The sequence below is a fragment of the Carettochelys insculpta genome, chromosome 26 (assembly GCF_033958435.1).
Source record: "Carettochelys insculpta isolate YL-2023 chromosome 26, ASM3395843v1, whole genome shotgun sequence".
NCBI classification, from domain to species: domain Eukaryota; kingdom Metazoa; phylum Chordata; order Testudines; family Carettochelyidae; genus Carettochelys; species Carettochelys insculpta.
In genome coordinates, this window is record NC_134162.1 from 17,241,697 (window position 1) to 17,261,959 (window position 20,263).

General features: G+C 43.7%; 1 long non-coding RNA gene across 2 annotated transcripts in view; it reads left to right on the plus strand.

The window, feature by feature from the left end:
• Positions 1–20,263, plus strand: part of LOC142002036 (uncharacterized) — a 228,587-nt gene that overhangs the window by 168,854 nt on the left and 39,470 nt on the right. For both annotated transcript variants that reach the window (XR_012642605.1, XR_012642606.1), the window contains exon 5: positions 16,376–16,522. This is a non-coding gene — a long non-coding RNA (uncharacterized LOC142002036). The remainder of the gene's footprint in view (positions 1–16,375; positions 16,523–20,263) is intronic.

Genomic DNA, 20,263 nt, shown 5'->3' on the forward strand with positions numbered 1-20,263 from the left:
CCTCAGGACGGGATTCAGAGATTAAATTTCTTGATGCCTTAAGTGACTGCTTCTTGGAGCAGCTAGTACAGGAACCCACAAGGGGAGAGTCAATTCTCAATCTAGTCCTGACTGGAATGCAGGATCTGGTCCAAGAGGTAACTGTTACTGGACCGCTTGGAAATAGTGACCACAATATAATAACTTTTAATATTCCTGTGTTGGGAAGAACACCGCAGCGGTCAAACACTCTGGCATTTAATTTCGAAAAGGGGAATTTCACTAAAATGAGGAAGCTAGTTAAACAGAAACTAAAAGGCAGAGTAACTAAACTAAAATCCCTGGAAGCTGCATGGAAACTGTTTAAAGACACCATACTAGAGGCCCAACTTAAATGTATACCCCAAATAAAAAAACACAGTAAGAGACCTAACAAAGAACGACAATGGCTTAACAGCCGTGTTAAAAAGGCAGTGAGAGAGAAAAGGGCAGCTTTTAAAATGTGGAAGTCAAATCCTAGTGAGGAAAATAGAAAGGAACATAAACACTCCCAAATTAAGTGTCATAATGTAGTAAGAAAAGCCAAAAAAGATTTTGAGGAACAGCTAGCCAAAAATTCAAAAAATGATAGTAAAATGTTTTTTAAACACATTAGAAGCTGGAAGCCCGCTAAAAAAGCAGTGGGGCCCTTGGATGATAAAGACATAAAAGGAGCGATCAAGGAAGATAATGCCATTGCAGAGCGATTAAATGATTTCTTTGCTTCAGTCTTTGCGGCTGAGGGTGTTACAGAGGTTCCTAAATCTGAGCCAGCTTTTTAGGTGACAAATCTGAGGAACTCTCCCAGATTGAAGTGACATTAGAGGAGGTTTTGGAGTTAATTGATAAACTGAATAGTAACAAGTCTCCAGGACCAGACGGTATTCACCCAAGGGTTCTGAAAGAACTCAAATGTGAAATTGCGGAGTTATTAACAGTGGTTTGTAACCTGTCCTTTAAATCCGCTTCGGTACCCAATGACTGGAAGACGGCCAATATAACGCCAATATTTTAAAAAGGCTCCAGAGGAGACCCTGGCAATTATAGACCAATAAGTCTAACATCAGTACCAGGCAAATTAGTAGAAACAATTGTAAAGAATAAAATTGCAAGGCACGTAGAAGAGCACGAATTGTTGGGCAAAAGTCAGCATCGTTTCTGTAGAGGGAAGTCGTGTCTAACTAATCTATTAGAATTCTTTGAAGGGGTTAATGAACATGCGGACAAGGGGCACCCAGTGGACATAATATACCTAGATTTCCAGAAAGCCTTTGACACGGTCCCACACCGAAGGCTTTTATGTAAATTAGGCAGTCATGGGATAGGAGGAAAGATTCTTTCATGGATCGGGAATTGGTTAAAAGACAGAAAACAAAGGGTTGGAATAAATGGTAAATTTTCACAATGGAGGGGGGTAACTAGTGGTGTTCCCCAGGGGTCAGTCCTGGGACCGATCCTGTTCAACTTGTTCATCAATGATCTAGAAAATGAGGTAAGCAGTGAGGTGGCAAAGTTTGCAGATGACACCAAGTTGTTCAGGACAGTCAAAACCAAAAGGGATTGTGAAGAACTACAAAAAGATCTCAGCAAACTGAGTGATTGGGCAGCAAAATGGCAAATGAAATTTAATGTGGGTGAGTGTAAGGTAATGCACATTGGAAAAAATAACCCAAATTACACGTACAACATGATGGGGTCAAATTTAGCTACGACAGATCAGGAAAGGGATCTTGGAGTTATAGTGGATAGTTCTCTGAAGACATCCACGCAGTGTGCAGCGGCAGTTAGTAAAGCAAATAGGATGTTAGGAATTATTAAAAAAGGGATAGATAATAAGACAAAAGATATCATACTTCCCCTATATAAAACTATGGTACGCCCACATCTTGAGTACTGCGTGCAGATGTGGTCTCCTCACCTCAAAAAAGATATATTGGCATTAGAAAAGGTTCAGAAAAGGGCGACTAAGATGATTAGGGGTTTGGAACGGGTCCCATATGGGGAGAGGCTAGAGAGACTGGGACTTTTCAGTCTGGAAAAGAGGTGATTGAGGGGCAATATGATAGAGGTATATAAAATCTTGAATGGTGTGGAGAAAGTGAATATAGAAAAATTATTTACCTTTTCCCATAATACAAGAACTAGGGGACACCAAATGAAATTGATGGGTAGTAGGTTCAAAACTAATAAAAGGAAATTTTTCTTCACACAGCGCACAGTCAACCTGTGGAACTCCTTGCCCGAGGAGGCTGTGAAGGCCAGGACTCTATTAGGGTTTAAAAAAGAGCTCGATAAATTTTTGCAGGTTAGGTTCATAAATGGCTATTAGCCAGGGGTAATGTATGGTGCCCTAGCCTTCAGTACAAGGGCAGGAGATGGATGGCAGGAAATAAATCACTTGATCATTGTCTTCTGTTCTCCTTCTCTGGGGCACCTGGCATTGGCCACTGTCGGCAGACGGGATACTGGGCTGGATGGACCTTTGGTCTGACCCAGTATGGCCATTCTTATGTTCTTATGTTCTTAACTGCTTTCACTCAGGTATTTCATCACTGAGATTCCTGAGCCAGTCTGCCATAGGCACAACCTGGCCAACATTCTCAGGGCTGTACTTATAAAAATTATGCAGGATCTTTTTTGGATAGATAAGGCAAAACGCCACATTTATTGATAATATACATATATCTATCAATGATGTATCATATGTATATAATATACTACACCAGGGGTCAGCAACCCCTGGCATGTGTGCCAAGAGCAGCACACCAACTACTTTTCACTGGTACACAAGCTGAGAGCTCAGCCCCACCACTCCTCTCTTCATACAGCCAGGAGTTCAGCTGGACCACTTGGTGTTGGTGAAATGCTTCGAGTGCCACGAAGCACCTTATCAGTGCTGGATATGTATGTGTGTGACTGCTAGCAGAGCTGGGTCTGGCCATGAGTGTCTGACAACAGACCCTGCACTGTCCAGCTGTGCCACAGGTCTCAGCCCCAGTGTGCAGACCAGGGTTCCCTCTCATTTTTTACATCCAGGTTTGGAATAAATTTTGTTATATGCACCAAGGCATGTGCCAATGTGCACCACCAGTAAGAACACACACTACCAGTGGTGGGAGGTATGCTAATCAGCTGGGTGACACCTGAAAGAGACAGAGCCCAAGTGCTCATCTTACAGAGAACACTGCTGCTGGCTGGCACCCTGGTGCATGTAGCATGTTTAGTGTGTGAGACAGGGTCATCCTCTAGGGCAGGGGTCTTCAATATCTGGCACATGTGCCAAGACTGGCACACTAGCCTGTTTTCATGCACTAATGGTAAAGCTCTGCATCTTAATTTATTTGTTAATGAAGCTATTGTAAATAGGATTATTAATGACTTTGAAAAGTATCACCAGCACTCGGACCATACATAGATGTCAATAGGTCAAATTTTGGCACTCCACCTTAGAAAGGTTGTTGACCCCTGTACTATAGCTGTGGACTCTCACATATACACACTCTAGCCGTGTCTACACGTGCACGCTACTTCGAAGTAGCGGCACTAACTTCAAAATAGCGCCCGTCACGGCTACACGTGTTGGGCACTATTTCGATGTTAACATCGACGTTAGGCGGCGAGACGTCGAAGCCGCTAACCCCATGAGGGGATGGGAATAGCGCCCTCCTTCGAAGTTGAACGTCGAAGTAGGGCACGTGTAGACGATCCGCGTCCTGCAACATCGAAATAGCGGGGTCCGCTATGGTGGCCATCAGCTGAGGGGTTGAGAGACGCTCTCTCCAGCCCCTCCGGGGCTCTATGGTCACCGTGTGCAGCAGCCCTTAGCCCAGGGCTTCTGGCTGCTGCTGCTGCAGCTGGGGATCCATGCTGCATGCACAGGGTCTGCAACCAGTTGTCGGCTCTGTGGATCTTGTGTTGTTTAGTGCAACTGTGTCTGGGAGGGGCCCTTTAAGGGAGCAGCTTGCTGTTGAGTCCGCCCTGTGACCCTGTCTGCAGCTGTGCCTGGCACCCTTATTTCGATGTGTGCTACTTTGGCGTGTAGACGCTCCCTCGCAGCACCTATTTCGATGTGGTGCTGTGCAACGTCGATGTTGAACGTCAACGTTGCCAGCCCTGGAGGACGTGTAGACGTTATTCATCGAAATAGCCTATTTCGATGTCGCTACATCGAAATAAGCTACTTCGATGTAGGCTTCACGTGTAGACGTAGCTTCTGTCTTGTTGGTGTTTAGTTAGCAGCTTGTTGCTCCTCTTAACTAACTGGCCAGATTTAGATGGCAGATGGGGCGCAGCCAGTCTTCTGTTGATCCAGATTGATGCTCCAGTGTTGACAAGGCAAGTCCTAGTTCTATAGTTTTGCACCCATCTTTTTACATGTTTCAGTCCATAGCTCTTGTCCTGTCCCACTGCACCAGGACATTGTATGACCATGAGTCATCAGTTAACAGCAGAAAGGGCTTTGATCTTCTTTTCTTGGTGGGTTTTTTCCTCTCTTTCTTGGGTGGGTTCTTTGGCAGGGCTCAATTGCATTATTCTTCAGCCATTAAGGTGGTGCTGGCTGCTGCTGCTGCTGGCTGCTTGTTGTCCAGACAGGCTGGCATCAGGGACTGATCCTATTGCATACAACCACATTCACACTTCTAAATGAAATTGCATACATAAACCTAATTTCAAACATAGTCTTGGCATTACAGAGTTTTGAAAATGGATTTTCAGTTACAATATGAAAGAAAGTTACAATAAGAGATTCTTTGAAGGTAATTCTTAACAAGCTACTAATTAATTAGTCCAAAAGTAGTCACAATTCATGCTGTTACATAACAGCATATTCATGGATATAATTCATTAAAAGGGTGATTTAACCTTTTCGCCCTATACCTTTTAACCGTGCACTTGGGTGGTCACATAGGAGAGATTCACGTGCTGCCCAACTGAGTAGCATAGCTCCCAGAACTGCCCACAGCTGGCAGCTATGTTTCTATTGGTGGTGCACATCTACACATGCTTCAGTGCACATAACAAAATTTATTCCAGCCTGGGATGTCAAATAAATTAGAGGAATACTGGTCTGCACACTGGGGCCTGAGAACTGTGGCGAACCAGCACAGTACAGGGTCTGTTGTCAGACACTCATGACACTCATGACTTAGTTGGGACTGGTCCTGCTTTCAGCAGAGGGTTGGACTCGATGACCTCCTGAGGTCTCTTCTAATGCTATGATTCTTGAACAGCTGAGCGTGCCGGTGGTTTCAACCGAACATTAAGGGCTGGGGGCAACACCAGACTGTGGAAGACCAGCAATGATATGGCTAACTCTGTCCAACACAGAAGCAAAGAAATATACTCCGGAATCAGTTTATGCCTTTTGTTCCTTAAGTTGTCTGCATAATTCTTTGTTAGCCCATGACTCCTCTGAAAATTGACCTCTCTCTGGCCACTGAACTAAGACCTCTGGCACGTTTAACTGATTAGTGGTGTCCTATTCTGCTTGCTTCAGGTTGAGGGGTGCTTTGGTCATATCCTATAATTAGCTCCAGGAGGAACAAATATTTAATAATGAGTTTTTCAGAGCAGCAGTCAAAGCTATAAAACATATGATGCTGGAAACTGAAGCTAGACAAATTCAGTGTGGGAAATAAGACAGACATTGTTAACGGTGAGATTAATTAACCACTGGAGTAAGTTATCAAGAGTCTCATGATCGATTCGCTCTTCCTGGCTACTTTAAAATCACAATTGGGCACTTTTTTGTTTTTTGTTTTTTTTTTTTAATGGTACTAGTTCCAAAGGAATTATTTTAGGAAAGTTTTGTGAATTGTGTTCTACAGGTCAGATTAGCTTTCCACAATGGTTCTGTCTCACCTTGGAATTTATGAGTTGCAAATGAGAGTCCAACTCAGAAATCTTGGAGCTTGCACAGGAAAGATTGTAAAAGTACCTCCCTTTGTCATGTGAATGGGAAGCCATGTTTTACCTATACTAGCTGTACAATTCTCTTTCCATAGCTTACACCGGAAGAATGGGACATGAGGGGGATAAGCCATAATAAAAATGAACAACTACATAAGTTATTAGAAATAAATATCCCTTCTCTTTTTAAGACTTTTACATACAAAGAAGAAAAAGTTTGGTCATGTCTTTTTCAACAATTGTGGCAAGCAGCAACATTGTTTAAATGGGAGACCAAAAGGAAAAAAAGCTACAGGCCGCTTCAATTAACTAATTGGTCTGTTGATTTATGTTATTAATAAATAATGAAAACAGTAACAACTTGTGATGTGGTTTCACTGAAGAACTCTGTTCTTTGTAGCCAAAAGAAAGGAGATCTTGCTGTCTGATTTGTCTTAAAACAGTCACATGACATACAAAACAGTTTGGGCCAGTGGAAAGTGTGGTGCACTCTGGGTGAATTACAGGATAGTCAGGTCAAAATTTCAGTTTAATGTTTTCCTGAACCCTTTCTGTACTCCATTCAGATGTGAAGAGTTACAGGCAGCCATAGTTCTGGATTTTTAATGTTGTGATACTTTCCTTTTAGAATCTGTGCCCTAGTGGTTCTGGGAAACTTGTGACCTCTGTATTTTTAATTATAAGCTGTATTTTTTCCCATGGCAACCTATTTTTATGTCGCAAATACAGTATCTGTAAAGTCACACAAATTTCCAATAAAATGTTGAGGACTTCTAGTGAGATGCTGTCCAAACAAATAGACACCCAGCAGTTCCAGAAACTATAGTATAATAACACACAGCAAAAAGTATTAAAATACAAGTGTTACCCACCCAATTTAGGGCTACCATCCCCTGCCCTCTCTGGTCCCAGGGTTCACTGTCCCTCTACTGTTTGGCAGGATCTTTCACAGTGAAAGCCTTTACACACTAATATCCTATCACCACAATACACTTGCTAATCACACAGCGCTCACCACTCCCGGTAAGGCAGACAAGCTTCTTCCAATGGGCTTCTCCAGTTCAGATTGGATTGTTCTGGGCTCTGGCTTCTGCACAGAATGGTGAGGTTGAGTATTGATTACTGGCATCTTTGAACTTGGGGCTGTGTCCCAGAGTTAGGATCCAAAAAATTTCCTGTTAGATCCCTGTTTATGTAGTTAAGCTTAGTTCCTCCTTAGCTGTACCTTAACCAACCCTTTTTAGTAAAGTATTATGAAACAATTCTTTAACCACAATAACCCTTACATACAAGAGCTAATTCAAAAGTGCAACAGAAGGAAACAACTGAAGGTAAAACAAAAATGAATGATAGATTTCTCACTGAAACTGCTGATAAGTGGTTCTGCTGGGCAACATGTTATCTTGCAAAGCTTTTCTTTAAACATTTTCCTGTCTGTCTCTCTGTTACATCTGACAAACAGGTTTTTACCCACAAAAGTTTATGCCAAAATAAATCTGGTAGTCTTTAAGGTGCCACTGGACTCCTCATTGTTTCTGTTGATCTGGTCACTGTTTGTACTATCCTCTCTTAGGGCTGAAATGCCTTTGTTAACAGCCACATATTCTGTTGTTTTGCAGAGTTTAGATAGGATGTGGCTCCCCACTTTTAGTTAATGACTACTACTGCTCTTTGCTCAAGAGAGCCCTTAGCCAAAAATGTGGAGCACTTCTCATACCCTGGAAGTCATCTTTCCACTAAAATTGACATTCATGCGTAAATCCAGCATCATCTCAGCGTTGCAAGCTTTGCTTTCCCCCACCTGAGACAAAGGGTCTTCAAGAACTGGGGCACCTAGCCCAGCACAAAGCTCCTTGTATACCACACAGTGGTTGTTGCAACACTCCTATATGCATATGAAACCCGGACAATATATAAGCGTTATTTGAAGGCATTTGAACAATATCAATGCTGCTTCAGGAGAATCCTAAATATATTTTGGGAGAATAAGGCACAAGAACACTAGTATCCTGGAAGAGTTGAACATGACCAGCACTGAAGCCATGATAATTTGTCAACAACTTTGTTGGACTGGTCACATGGTTCAGATGTCTGATCAGTGCCTCCAAAAACAGATTCTGTTTTCCAAGTTGGAGGAAAGGCAGAGGAGCACTGGGGGCCAGAGGAAGCGATATATGGACATGCTGAAGGCACACATGAAAAAGTGCAGCCTCTGTGTCGACACTTGGGAGAACCTTACCAAAGACCGTCCCTAGTGGAGAACTGTAATCCAGGAGGGAGTGGTGTAATCTGAGAGGTCCTGCTGCAGTGCAGATGAGAAGAGGTGGAGAAGAAGAAAAGAGCATCAAAAACTGCCCCACACTCCTCCAACAGCTACCAACACCTGCCCCTTCTGTGATAAGATCCGTGGCTCCAGAATTGGGCTGATATCCATCAATGGATTCACAAATAGGAGGGTGACATGAAGATGTCCTACTCGTTATTAAGTGACTGCCAAGATCCACCTCATGTTGCCATTTTTAGGTTTTGTTCTGGTGGCTCACAGACAACAGCTCTCCCAAATGAAACAAACAGGAGCAACCCCAGAGGCAACCTACCTGGAGCTGTGCTGACCAAGAAGATGCTTTTTGCATACTCCTCAAATATTCTGTGGATGTTTGCATTTTCTCATTACAGTGTTATGCACAAAAGGAAGAGATTTTTGTAGGGAGGAAAATACTTGGATGAGCAGATTTTAAGTTTCCTATTAGGTAGCCTGACAGGTAATGCTGTTCCGGGAATCTATCTTCACTAATCCTAAACCCCATAGTATTTGCCTAATTTTATGTGAATGAACTGCTGCTTTAGTTTGGAATAACCTCACAAGGATTTACTGTCAAAGAGATCTGCTTTTTTGTATGGTGGAGAGAACCTCTTTGAACCTAATTCATGCTTGTTTCTGGAGCAAATGGTCATTCAGTGCTAAAAGAGTGCTTTGTCATTGAACAGCTTCTTCCTAGAAAGCTCCATTGCCTCCTCTGTTTCAGTCTCAGATTCTCACATCTGCAAAACTAAAATAATGATATTCAGAGTTAAAAAGAAAACAGAAAATGTCCCTTGTACCATTCCATCACATGGACTGTTTCACTTTGTATGTAACTCTTATTGTCTGTCTGTCATGGCATCCAGTTGCTGTTAGTTACGAATGGTAATTGATACCCCAATTCAATGGGATTAAAAGCGTAAAAATGGCAATACACATCTTGTAGAGCTGGAAGAGACCTCAGGAGGTCATCGAGTCCAGTCCCCTGCTCTCTTGGCAGGACCAAGCACCATCCCTGACAGATTTATTTAAAAAAAGCTATTTGCTCTAGATGCCTGAGTGGCCTCCACAAGGATGGAATTTACAGGTCTGAGTTTAGTAGGCAATGCTCAAACCACTGAGCTATCCCTCCCCTCTGACAGCTGGCAACACCCCTGTACTTGTAAAACCAAATTTATTAGCAAGAACACAATAGTGAGCTGCTCTACTTAGTTTAATTATGTCTCAGACACCACCTGTAAAAAAGTGATCTCTGGGTGCCTGGTCACTGGCTTGACTGCTTAGCTTTTTCACACAGAAATAACACACAAAAAGACAGGTCACCCATCACGTCTGAAATAGCACAGGAAGATTAAAATGATCATTCTTTTTGTGGGACTCCAGACATCTGTTTCTGGAAAACATTTTTTCTCTGGAAGTTTTGTTACGTGAGGTGTTTGACTGTTCAAACCCAATGAATTAAAAACTGTACCAAAACTTAAGAAAAGAAGCTAAAAACTGAATCAAAATAAAGACAACTCACTGGAGGCAGCAGGTTTGCAGAAATGTTGTTGATGTCCAGAATGCCCAGATCCTGCATCCCTCCCCACACTCAAACTCCCACCCCACCCACCACCTAACTGAGGCTCTCAGAGGTGGTTTTTGGTAGGGGGAAGGGTATGGGTCGGTAGGGAGTTTCACCACAGGCTCTGAGTTGGAGCAGGGGATTAGGGGCAGAAGGTCATGCAGATTCTAGGAGGGTGTCTGGGGCAGGGTGGAGGGAGAGGGTGCAGGCTTCGGAGGAGTGGGGTGCACAATAGTGTTAAGGGGAGTACATGAGGGTGCCACTCTTACCTGGGGACACTGCCCTCTGGCAACAGCTCCTGGGAAGGTGGGGGTTGTCAGATGCTGTTGACCCCACTCCTGTCCCGTAGTCTTCCCCAGCAAACTTGCTTTCCAGTTCACTCCCCCAACGCATCCCTTGGTCCTGCCTGGCACCCTCAGGCAATCTAAAATACCCCATAGGCTCTGCTGCCACTGCCAATAGTAGAGTGGGGTTAAAGTGCCTTCTGGCCACTCACTCCCCACAGCTGCTGCTGGTACGTGTGTCCCTGCATCCTGTGTCTTAGAGCGTTGCATGGCACAGAGATACCACGTCCCCTCCTCCCACTGCCCCAGGCTGCAGGGCCACCCATGCAGCAGCTGGAAGCCACTCTAACCCTGTTGCTGGTGGTGGTGGTGGCAGTCCCTCACACCCGTGGTGTTTTAAATCACCTGGGGGTGGCAGGTGGGGCTAGGGGATGTGCAGGGAGAGTGTACAAAGTGCAAACAAGCAGTCAGATAGGGCTACCTGATTGCCACAACCATGTTTTCAGTCTTTATTGTGGTCAGTCTTTACCTAATTGCTGGGAAACTCCCAGCTGGCATTGAAATCGTTTAGAGAATGGGTGGAAAGCTGTTCAGGCTTAGCAGACTGAAAACTATGAGTAAGATTTCCACCACATCTGTTGTGGAATTTCAGTATGCTGATAATGTAGTTTTTGCTCACTCTGAGAAAGATCTTCAAACTATCCTAAATGTGTTTGCCAATGCTTACACATATCTTGGTCTCATGCTCAACATCAAGAAGACTAAAGCTCTCCATCAGCCCTCTCCAAATAAAGTACCACATGTTCCATCTATTAAAATCAATGGAGAAGTACTGGAGAATGTCAGCCATTTCTTCTGCCTTCTTGTTTATCAAGCCCTTGTTCTCCCAATGTTGTTGTAAGGGTCTGAACATGCACATCCTACAGACATCACTTGAAAATCCTTTAGAGGCATCACCAGTGCTGCCTCTGCAAGATCTTGAAGATCAAATAGGAAGACAGATGCACCCACGTTAGTGTACTAGAAGATGCAAAGAACACACATATTGATGCTAGGATCATCCATCATCAACTTTGCTGGACTGATCATGTTGTCCACATGCCAGGCCATTGCGTCCCAAAACAGGTCTTGTTCTCTCAGATGAAAGAAACGTACCATAACATAGGTGGCCAACAGAAGAATCACGAGGACTTGCTGAAGAGTAACTTAAAGAAATGCAATATTGACAGTGACACTTGGGAGATGCTTGCCCAGGATCACTCAAAATGGAGAGAACTATTACACAATGGTCCCCTGCATTTTGAACTTGCCCACTGACAAGATGAGGAGGACAAGAGGTGCAGGAAGATGGGGAGACTGGCTTTCGGTCATGGTTAACCACCTCCTGCCATACCTGGAAACATCTGTCCTCACTGTAATAGAACTTGTGGGTCAAGGATAGGCCTCCTCAGCCACCTGCAGATCTACAACTCGCATGGAGGATAATCATAGTCAGCAACGAGTGATCGCCATTACATTACTATGTGGAGGACCAACTTTAATGAGACCAATTTCATCAGTTGGATGTGGCCCACTTCCAACAATTGCCAATTCTGTCCATATGTAACCCAAACACCTTCTGGGTGCTGTGCTGTCCCATCGAGTGGCATTTAGCTCATGTGGTACAGGCTTGTGTACTAAGCTCTTGAGGTTCCCGGTTCAATTTCTCCTGGAAGTATTTCATGTGGGGACTTGTCTGGGATCCACCTTAGGACCTAACCACATCAGCCATACCATTAAAGGCTTGTTCACTTTCACATCTACTTATATTGTATGTGCCCACAATGCCCCTCTGTCACGTACACTGGCCATGTAGCACAGTCTCTCGGAAAAAGAGTAAATGGACACAAATTAGACATCAAGAATGGCAACATTCAGAAAACAGTAGGGGAAAACTCAAACTTCCCTTTACCCTCAGTCAAAGACTTGAAAGTTGCTATACTTGTGCAAAAAACTTCAAAAACAAAGTGCAGAGCTGAACTTCATATGTAAACTTGACACTATTAGGCTACTTCTACACGAGCCCCAAACTTCGAAATGGCCACGCAAATGGCCATTTCGAAGTTTACTAATGAAGCACTGAAATGCATATTCAGCGCTTCATTAGCATGCGGGCGGCCGCGGCACTTTGAAATTGATGCGGCTTGCCGCCGCGCGTCTCGTCCAGACGGGGCTCCTTTTCGAAAGGACCCCGCCTACTTCGAAGTCCCCTTATTCCCATGAGCTCATGAGAATAAGGGGACTTCGAAGTAGGCAGAGTCCTTTCGAAAAGGAGCCCTGTCTGGACGAGACGCACGGCGGCAAGCCGCGTCAATTTTGAAGTGCCGCGGCCGCCCGCATGCTAATGAAGCGCTGAATATGCATTTCAGCACTTCATTAGTAAACTTCGAAATGGCCATTTGCGTGGCCATTTCGAAGTTTGGGGCTCGTGTAGACACAGCCTTAGATTGGCTCTGAATAGAGGTTGGGAGAGGCTAGCTCACTACAAAAAGGAGTTTCCCCCTTTTGGTATTCTTACCTTCTCATCAATTGTTGACAATGGGTCACATCCACTCTGATCAAACTGATCTCATTAGCACTTTTTGTCCACATAGTAATGTAACATTTCCATCTTTGCTTGTGTGTATATATATATGCGAGCCAAATTGAAGTTCTACTTTGTGCATCTGACGAAGTGGGCTCCAGCCCATGAAACCTTATGCCCAAAAAAATCCATTGGACCATGTCTACAGAAGCAAGTTCTTTCAGAAAATCATGCCCTTTTTTGAAAGAACACCTGGAGTGTTCACACACAAAATGCACTCTTTCGATCTGAAATCGAAAGAATGTGGCTCTTCTTCTGGAAGCTCTCTTCTGCTCCTGGATCTGAAAGAGTGCCTCCTTTTGAAAAAAAAAATGTGTAGATGCTCTGTGGGCCCTTATTTTGAAAGACCAGTCCTCATGGTGCCAGATTTTTTTATCCCTGACCTGTTCTTTCAAAAGAGCAGGATCTCTGTGGATGTTCTCTAGTAAAAGAGAAGATCGATCTTTTGATCAGCTTTTCTGTGTGTGGATGTGCTCTTTTAAAGAAGACCTTCCAAAAGATCACCTTTCAAAAGATTCCTGTAGTATAGATGCGGCCTTAGAGTATGTCTACACAGCAGTCTTATCCTGAAATAAGGTATTCCAGAACAGCTATTCCAAAATAGCTTATTTTGAAATACCACTGCTACACACAAAAATGCATTTGGAAATAGCACTGAGGTATTTCAAAATACAGTATCTGCTCACAGAGCCTTTTTCAAAATAGATGGATGCGTTATGCTTTGTTTTGAAATAGGGCCATGTCTACACCATCCCTCCCTTTTGGAAGGGGAATGTAAATACAGCTGCTCGAAAATGCAAATTAGGCTATTTAAATATCTCATGCCTTATTTGCATATTCCTGCAGGCTCTCACTTCCGAAAGGGGCTGCTTTCGAAACACAAACAGCTGTGTAGACAGGGTTCCTTTGAAAGGAAACCCTGCTTTCGAAAGCACCACTTTTCCCAATTTGAATAGTAACAGAGAGGAAGCCGTGCTAGTCTATACGCTATCAAAACCAAAAGCACTCAAGTAGCACTTTAAAGACTAGCAAAATAGTTTATTAGGTGAGCTTTCGTGGGACAGACCCACTTCTTCAGACCATAGCCAGACCAGAACAGACTCAATATTTAAGGCACAGAGAACCAAAAACAGTAAGCAAGGAGGACAAATCAGAAAAAGATAATCAAGGTGAGCAAATCAGAAGGTGGAGGGGTGGCGGGGAAAGTCAAGAATTAGATAAAGCCAAGTATGCCGACGAGCCCCTCTAGTGACTCAGAAAGTTCCCATCACGATTTAAACCATGTGTTAATGTGCCGAATTTGAATATAAAAGCCATCTCAGCTGCTTCCCTTTCCAGAACGGTGCGATAATTCTTCTTCAGTGACACACATACCTTTAGATCGTTGACAGAATGCCCCATTCCATTAAAATGTTGACTAACTGGTTTGTGGATCTGGAGTGTTTTGATGTCTGTTTTGTGCCCATTGACCCTTTACTTTACCAAATATTCATAAACCTGAATTACCCACCAGCAGAAGTAAAAAAAAACAAATCGACAGGGCCAGACGAATACCCAGAGACCAGCTACTCCAAGATCAGCCCAAAAAAGCCAAGAACAGAACACCACTGGTCATCACCTACAGCTCCCAACTCAGACCACTGCAACGAATTATTAAAGACCCACAACCTATCCTTAATCAGGATGCCACACTCCAGAAGGCCCTGGGTGACATGCCTGTTCTCTCCTACAGACAACCTCCCAACCTCATGAGGATCCTCACTAACAGCCACAGTCTATATCCCAGGAATACCAGTCCTGGAACCTTTCCCGGCAACAAAGCCCGCTGCCAGTTTTGTCCACATATCTTCTCTGGAAATACCATCACTGGACCTAACCAGGTTACTCACAGAATCACGGGCACTTTCTCATGCTCCTCTACTAACATCATATATGACATCATGTGCCAACAATGCCCAGATGCTTTGTATATCGGACAGACTTCTAACTCCCTTAGACAAAGGGTTAATGGGCACAAAACAGACATCAAAACACTCCAGATCCACAAACCAGTTAGTCAACATTTTAATGGACTGGGGCATTCTGTGAATAAATCTGTGGTTTAATCTAATTCTTGACCTTCCCTCCCACCCCTCCACTCTCTGATTTGCTCACCTTGATTATCTTTTTCTGATTTGTCCTCCTTGCTTACTGGTTTTGGTTCTCTGTGCCTTAAATATTGAGTCTGTTCTGGTCTGGCTATGGTCTGAAGAAGTGGGTCTGTCCCACGAAAGCTCACCTAATAAACTATTTTGCTAGTCTTTAAAGTGCTACTTGACTGCTTTTTGTTTTTCCCAATTTGTTTCCCAAAGCCATTTTTATTTGTTCCTTACCAGATTAGCACGTAAAATCAACGTTTTATTTTCATAAAAGTAAATAATTTGGATTAAAATATCATTGGAATATACTTCCCATATTACTATGGTGCCTTATAACAAGCAGATTGGCAGAGGAGTAATGGAGATCTCTGTACCATGCTGAGCCTCCTTCAGCGGTATGCTGGCTCCTAATTCTTAACTAGATATTTAAGATTGTGATGAATCCAAACCTTGAAAACTTACCATCTGTGATGTACAGAGATTTAAATAAGCTGTTTTCAACATGATCTACAAAGATCTTACAACAGCAATAACAAAAGGTCCTTAATGCAGAAGCATTCAGCTCATGTGTGTATGTATGCATATGAATAATCATTGGTTTGAGGTTATTTCCATTTAGAACTCTAAGACTGGTTTATTGCCAGTATTGCTTATGCCTTATTCTTATGACCAAAGCCTCAGGCTTTTACTCCTTAAAACAATGAGGAGAAAAAGTCAAGTGGAATATATAAAGAAAATTAAATTAACCAAGTTGCCAGTATGGGGCCTTTTGGAAATGATAGAAACATAAATTGAGTTTATGCCTTTTAGTCTCATAGAGCTGTAAAAAATCCTAATAGAAAGGGGGATAATATAAAAATTCACAATGGAGTCTTTTTTTCGCTGTTGGTTTTAAATCACCATGGCTAATTCAAAGGAGGGCTAGACGCATACAAGAGCTCTCAGAATGCTGATCTGTACTTTTATGAATTTAGAAAATGCCATTAGTCTGTACTGAATGAAAAGTGCTTGCTTTTTGAAGTCTATGGGCCCAGCTTGCTGTCATGAAAAATTCTAGTCAGGAGCCATGAAACTGATGCACTGATTATTATTGCCTTTCATCATTTTCTATTTTGTGTAGTAGAACAGTTTCTCAGGATAATTAGAAATGTCTGAAGCTAAAATCATGGGGTCAATATCTGGACCAGGGTCTAAACCTAACCACTCTGTACTGGGCTGAAGCAAAATATCACATCAGGATCCTCCCAGTTTGAACCCATACTTTGCTAACCATCAAGATATTTGGATCAAGGTTGGTGCTGACAGCTCAAACCTCTCTTTGAAAAGGGCTGACTTCAGAGTTTTGATCTAGAATTTGTGACTGGGCCCATCTCTAATCTTTCAGTTACTTTACTGAGTTATTTTATTTTATAAAGATGCCTAGAATGTTGACTAGGCAAAAATATTAATAATTTTCCATTACTTTCCTCTCTTGGCTTAAAGTAAGGTTCCAGAAATGGGAAGTGGTTATTTTCTGTTCTTTTTCTTTTATTACAGATTGGTTTGCTGCAGCAAGATTGCTCACAAGCCGCAAGCTACAGCCATTTTACAAAACGAACAAGCAAAAGTGAAGCTTTTTTTTTTTTGGTTAAAACATCATAAATGTTTACATGAGTCTTACCAACAGACCTTGCATTTTTAAAGGTAAAAAAAGAAAATTAAGTTCTGATTCTACCATCTAAGATCGTGTCGCTAAATCTATAAGATTTATAGATTTATAACTTGTTCATCAATGATCTAGAAAATGAGGTAAGCAGTGAGGTGGCAAAGTTTGCAGATGACACCAAGTTGTTCAGGACAGTCAAAACCAAAAGGGATTGTGAAGAACTACAAAAAGATCTCAGCAAACTGAGTGATTGGGCAGCAAAATGGCAAATGAAATTTAATGTGGGTAAGTGTAAGGTAATGCATGTTGGAAAAAATAACCCAAATTACACGTACTACATGATGGGGTCAAATTTAGCTACGACAGATCAGGAAAGGGATCTTGGAGTTATAGTGGATAGTTCTCTGAAGACATCCACGCAGTGTGCAGCGGCAGTTAGTAAGGCAAATAGGATGTTAGGAATTATTAAAAAAGGGATGGATAATAAGACAAAAGATATCATACTTCCCCTATATAAAACTATGGTACGCCCACATCTTGAGTACTGCGTGCAGATGTGGTCTCCTCACCTCAAAAAAGATATATTGGCATTAGAAAAGGTTCAGAAAAGGGCGACTAAGATGATTAGGGGCTTGGAAAGGGTCCCATATGGGGAGAGGCTAGAGAGACTGGGACTTTTCAGTTTGGAAAAAAGGCGATTGGGGGCGATATGATAGAGGTATATAAAATCATGAATGGTGTGGAGAAAGTGAATATAGAAAAATTATTTACCTTTTCCCATAATACAAGAACTAGGGGACACCAAATGAAATTGATGGGTAGTAGGTTCAAAACTAATAAAAGGAAATTTTTCTTCACACAGCGCACAGTCAACCTGTGGAACTCCTTGCCCGAGGAGGCTGTGAAGGCCAGGACTCTATTAGGGTTTAAAAAAGAGCTTGATAAATTTTTGCAGGTTAGGGCCATAAATGGCTATTAGCCAGGGATAAAGTATGGTGCCCTAGCCTTCAGAACAAGGGCAGGAGATGGATGGCTGGAAATAAATCACTTGATCATTGTCTTCTGTTCTCCTTCTCTGGGGCACCTGGCATTGGCCACTGTCGGCAGATGGGATGCTGGGCTCGATGGACCTTTGGTCTGACCCAGTATGGCCGTTCTTATGTTCTTATGTTCTTAAGATAGATTATACCATTGGTAATTATAGATTTAGATAACTGTTTTGTGAAGAGCTCCTGAACAAAAGACGCATACTAATGCAGCCTCAAGGTAAACTGCCACTTTGTCCTGTTTCAGAGGGATCCTCTGTGCCCTGACACTACTACCACTCATCTGGTCTTCCGGACTCCAAATCATGTGACCGTATGCTAATGAGACAAGGGGAATTTGCATCTGCACCTCATTACCATATTTTGGGCCGCGTAATAGCATGCCACTTTTGAAGAAAGTGGCCTGTGTAGAAACGGCTGAGGTGATGCTTGCCATTTCCTTGGTTGTTTAAAATTGCCAAGTTGCTCATTTTAAAGCTAACAATCTCATTTCCATTCCATTAAATGACTTAAGAATTAGACAGGATTTCACTATGTGTACTGTGGTACAGGAGCCAATAAACTTATTTTTTCTATTAGGAACCAAGTATTTATAGAAAACTAGAATTTAATGTGTTCTTGTCAGATTACAAATTAGATATAATTTGGCAAAAAGATGATTTTCTATAAAATGACATATAAGCATTTCATCTGTGTGTGTGCTTACAGGATGAGCTATCCAGAGTTTGTATAAATGATATAAACACCAATACAGCAAGTACATAATTCTGGACTTCTTTTGCTGAACATATTATAATTAAGCCATATCTTGAGTTTGGATGGCAAATTGTTCTTTTTATATGCACCCAGACAGATGCGAGTATTCACTATACCAAAGACCTTTACCAAACCTGCTTTTAAATAGCTTACTTAATATTTTGGTACTCACTGTATGTAAATATTTCAAATATTGTTTTAAAAAGTAAGGATCTAAAGAAGTGGCTCTCAACCTGGGGTCTGTGGACAGCTGGGGGTCCGCAGGGGTATTGCAGGGGGGTCTGTGAAAATAATAAGATATATAGAAAAATTAACATAGAAAATAAGTTTTAAATACATTGTAAAGTTACAATCAGAGGTCTCCTGACAGAAGTCTGATGCTCCAGGAGCCCTTGGGTGACATCTCTGCACACATCATTCCACAAGGCAGAAGGGACATCTTGGCTACGTCTACACGTGCAGCCAACATCGAAATAGGCTATTTTGATGAATAACGTCTACACGTCCTCCAGGGCCGGCAACGTCGATGTTCAACTTCGACGTTGCTCAGCCCAACATCGAAATAGGCGCAGCGAGGGAACGTCTACACGTCAAAGTAGCACACATCGAAATAGGGATGCCAGGCACAGCTGCAGACAGGGTCACAGGGCGGACTCAACAGCAAGCTGCTCCCTTAAAGGGCCCCTCCCAGACACAGTTGCACTAAACAACACAAGATCCACAGAGCCGACAACTGGTTGCAGACCCTGTGCCTGCAGCATAGATCCCCAGCTGCCACAGAAGCATCCAGAAGCCCTGGGCTAAGGGCTGCTGCCCACGGTGACCATAGAGCCCCGCAGGGGCTGGAGAGAGAGCATCTCTCAACCCCCCAGCTGATGGCCGCCATGGAGGACCCAGCAATTTCGACGTTGCGGGGCGCGGATCGTCTACACGGTCCCTACTTCGACGTTGAACGTCGAAGTAGGGCGCTATTCCTATCTCCTCATGAGGTTAGCGACTTCGACGTCTCGCCGCCTAACGTCGAAGTTGGTGCCGCTACTTCGAAGTAGCGTGCACGTGTAGATGCAGCCCTTGGCAGAAGGGGTTTCCACTTACAGGTTTAAACTCCTTCATCTGGCAGGACAATGGATGTTGCTAGACCAGAGAGCAGCCGTGGCTGGCAGCCCCATAGCTGGGAGCTGGCTGGGGCAAGAGCCCCGTCAACAGCCCCAGTCACGAAGACCCCAGCTGGGAGAAACCCAACAGCCCAGCAGCTGGGAGCCAGGAGCAATTGCCCCCCTCCCCTTCCCCGGGCACTCCCCTTCCCCAGCCTCCCCTCCCCCAGGCATGCCTCTTCCCCAGCCCCATACCTCCCAATGGATGCATGCCCAGGCCTCCTCACCTCCATCAGCCTGGCCCCAACTGTGGCCTTGCCCACACCAAACTGGTGACCCACCAACTGGTAGATGTCTGGAGTGGCCAGCTTCCAGACAGCCATGGCTACCCTTTTTTCCACAGTCAAGGCTCTCTACATCCGGGTGTCATCATGCCTCAGGGCAGGGGTGAGCCACTGGCAAAGCTCCACGAAAGTCTGCATGCTCATGCGGAGATTCTGCAGCCAGTGGTCATTGTTCCACTCCCCCATGACCAGCTGATCCCACCACTCTGAGCTAGTGAGGTAACTGCAGGTGAGGCAGAGCACCCAGCGGGGGTGGGAACAGGAGGGTCAGGGAGTATGAGGCATTCCTCTTGTGGCCTGGGGAGGCCTCCCTTTGCAGGAGGTGCTGGGCGGCCTCCTGCACTGTGCTGAGCAGGGTGGATGCTGCCTCGGTGACAGAATTGAGGGCCTCCAGCTGCTGCTGCTGCTGCTGGGGGCCCATGCCTGCTGGGACTCTGTCTGCGAGAGTGTTGATAGCACTCTGCAGACCTCTTGCTGTACAGGCTAAGTGTGTTTGGGAGCGGCCCTTTAGAGGTGTGGGTTGTTGTTGCTCTGGAAGG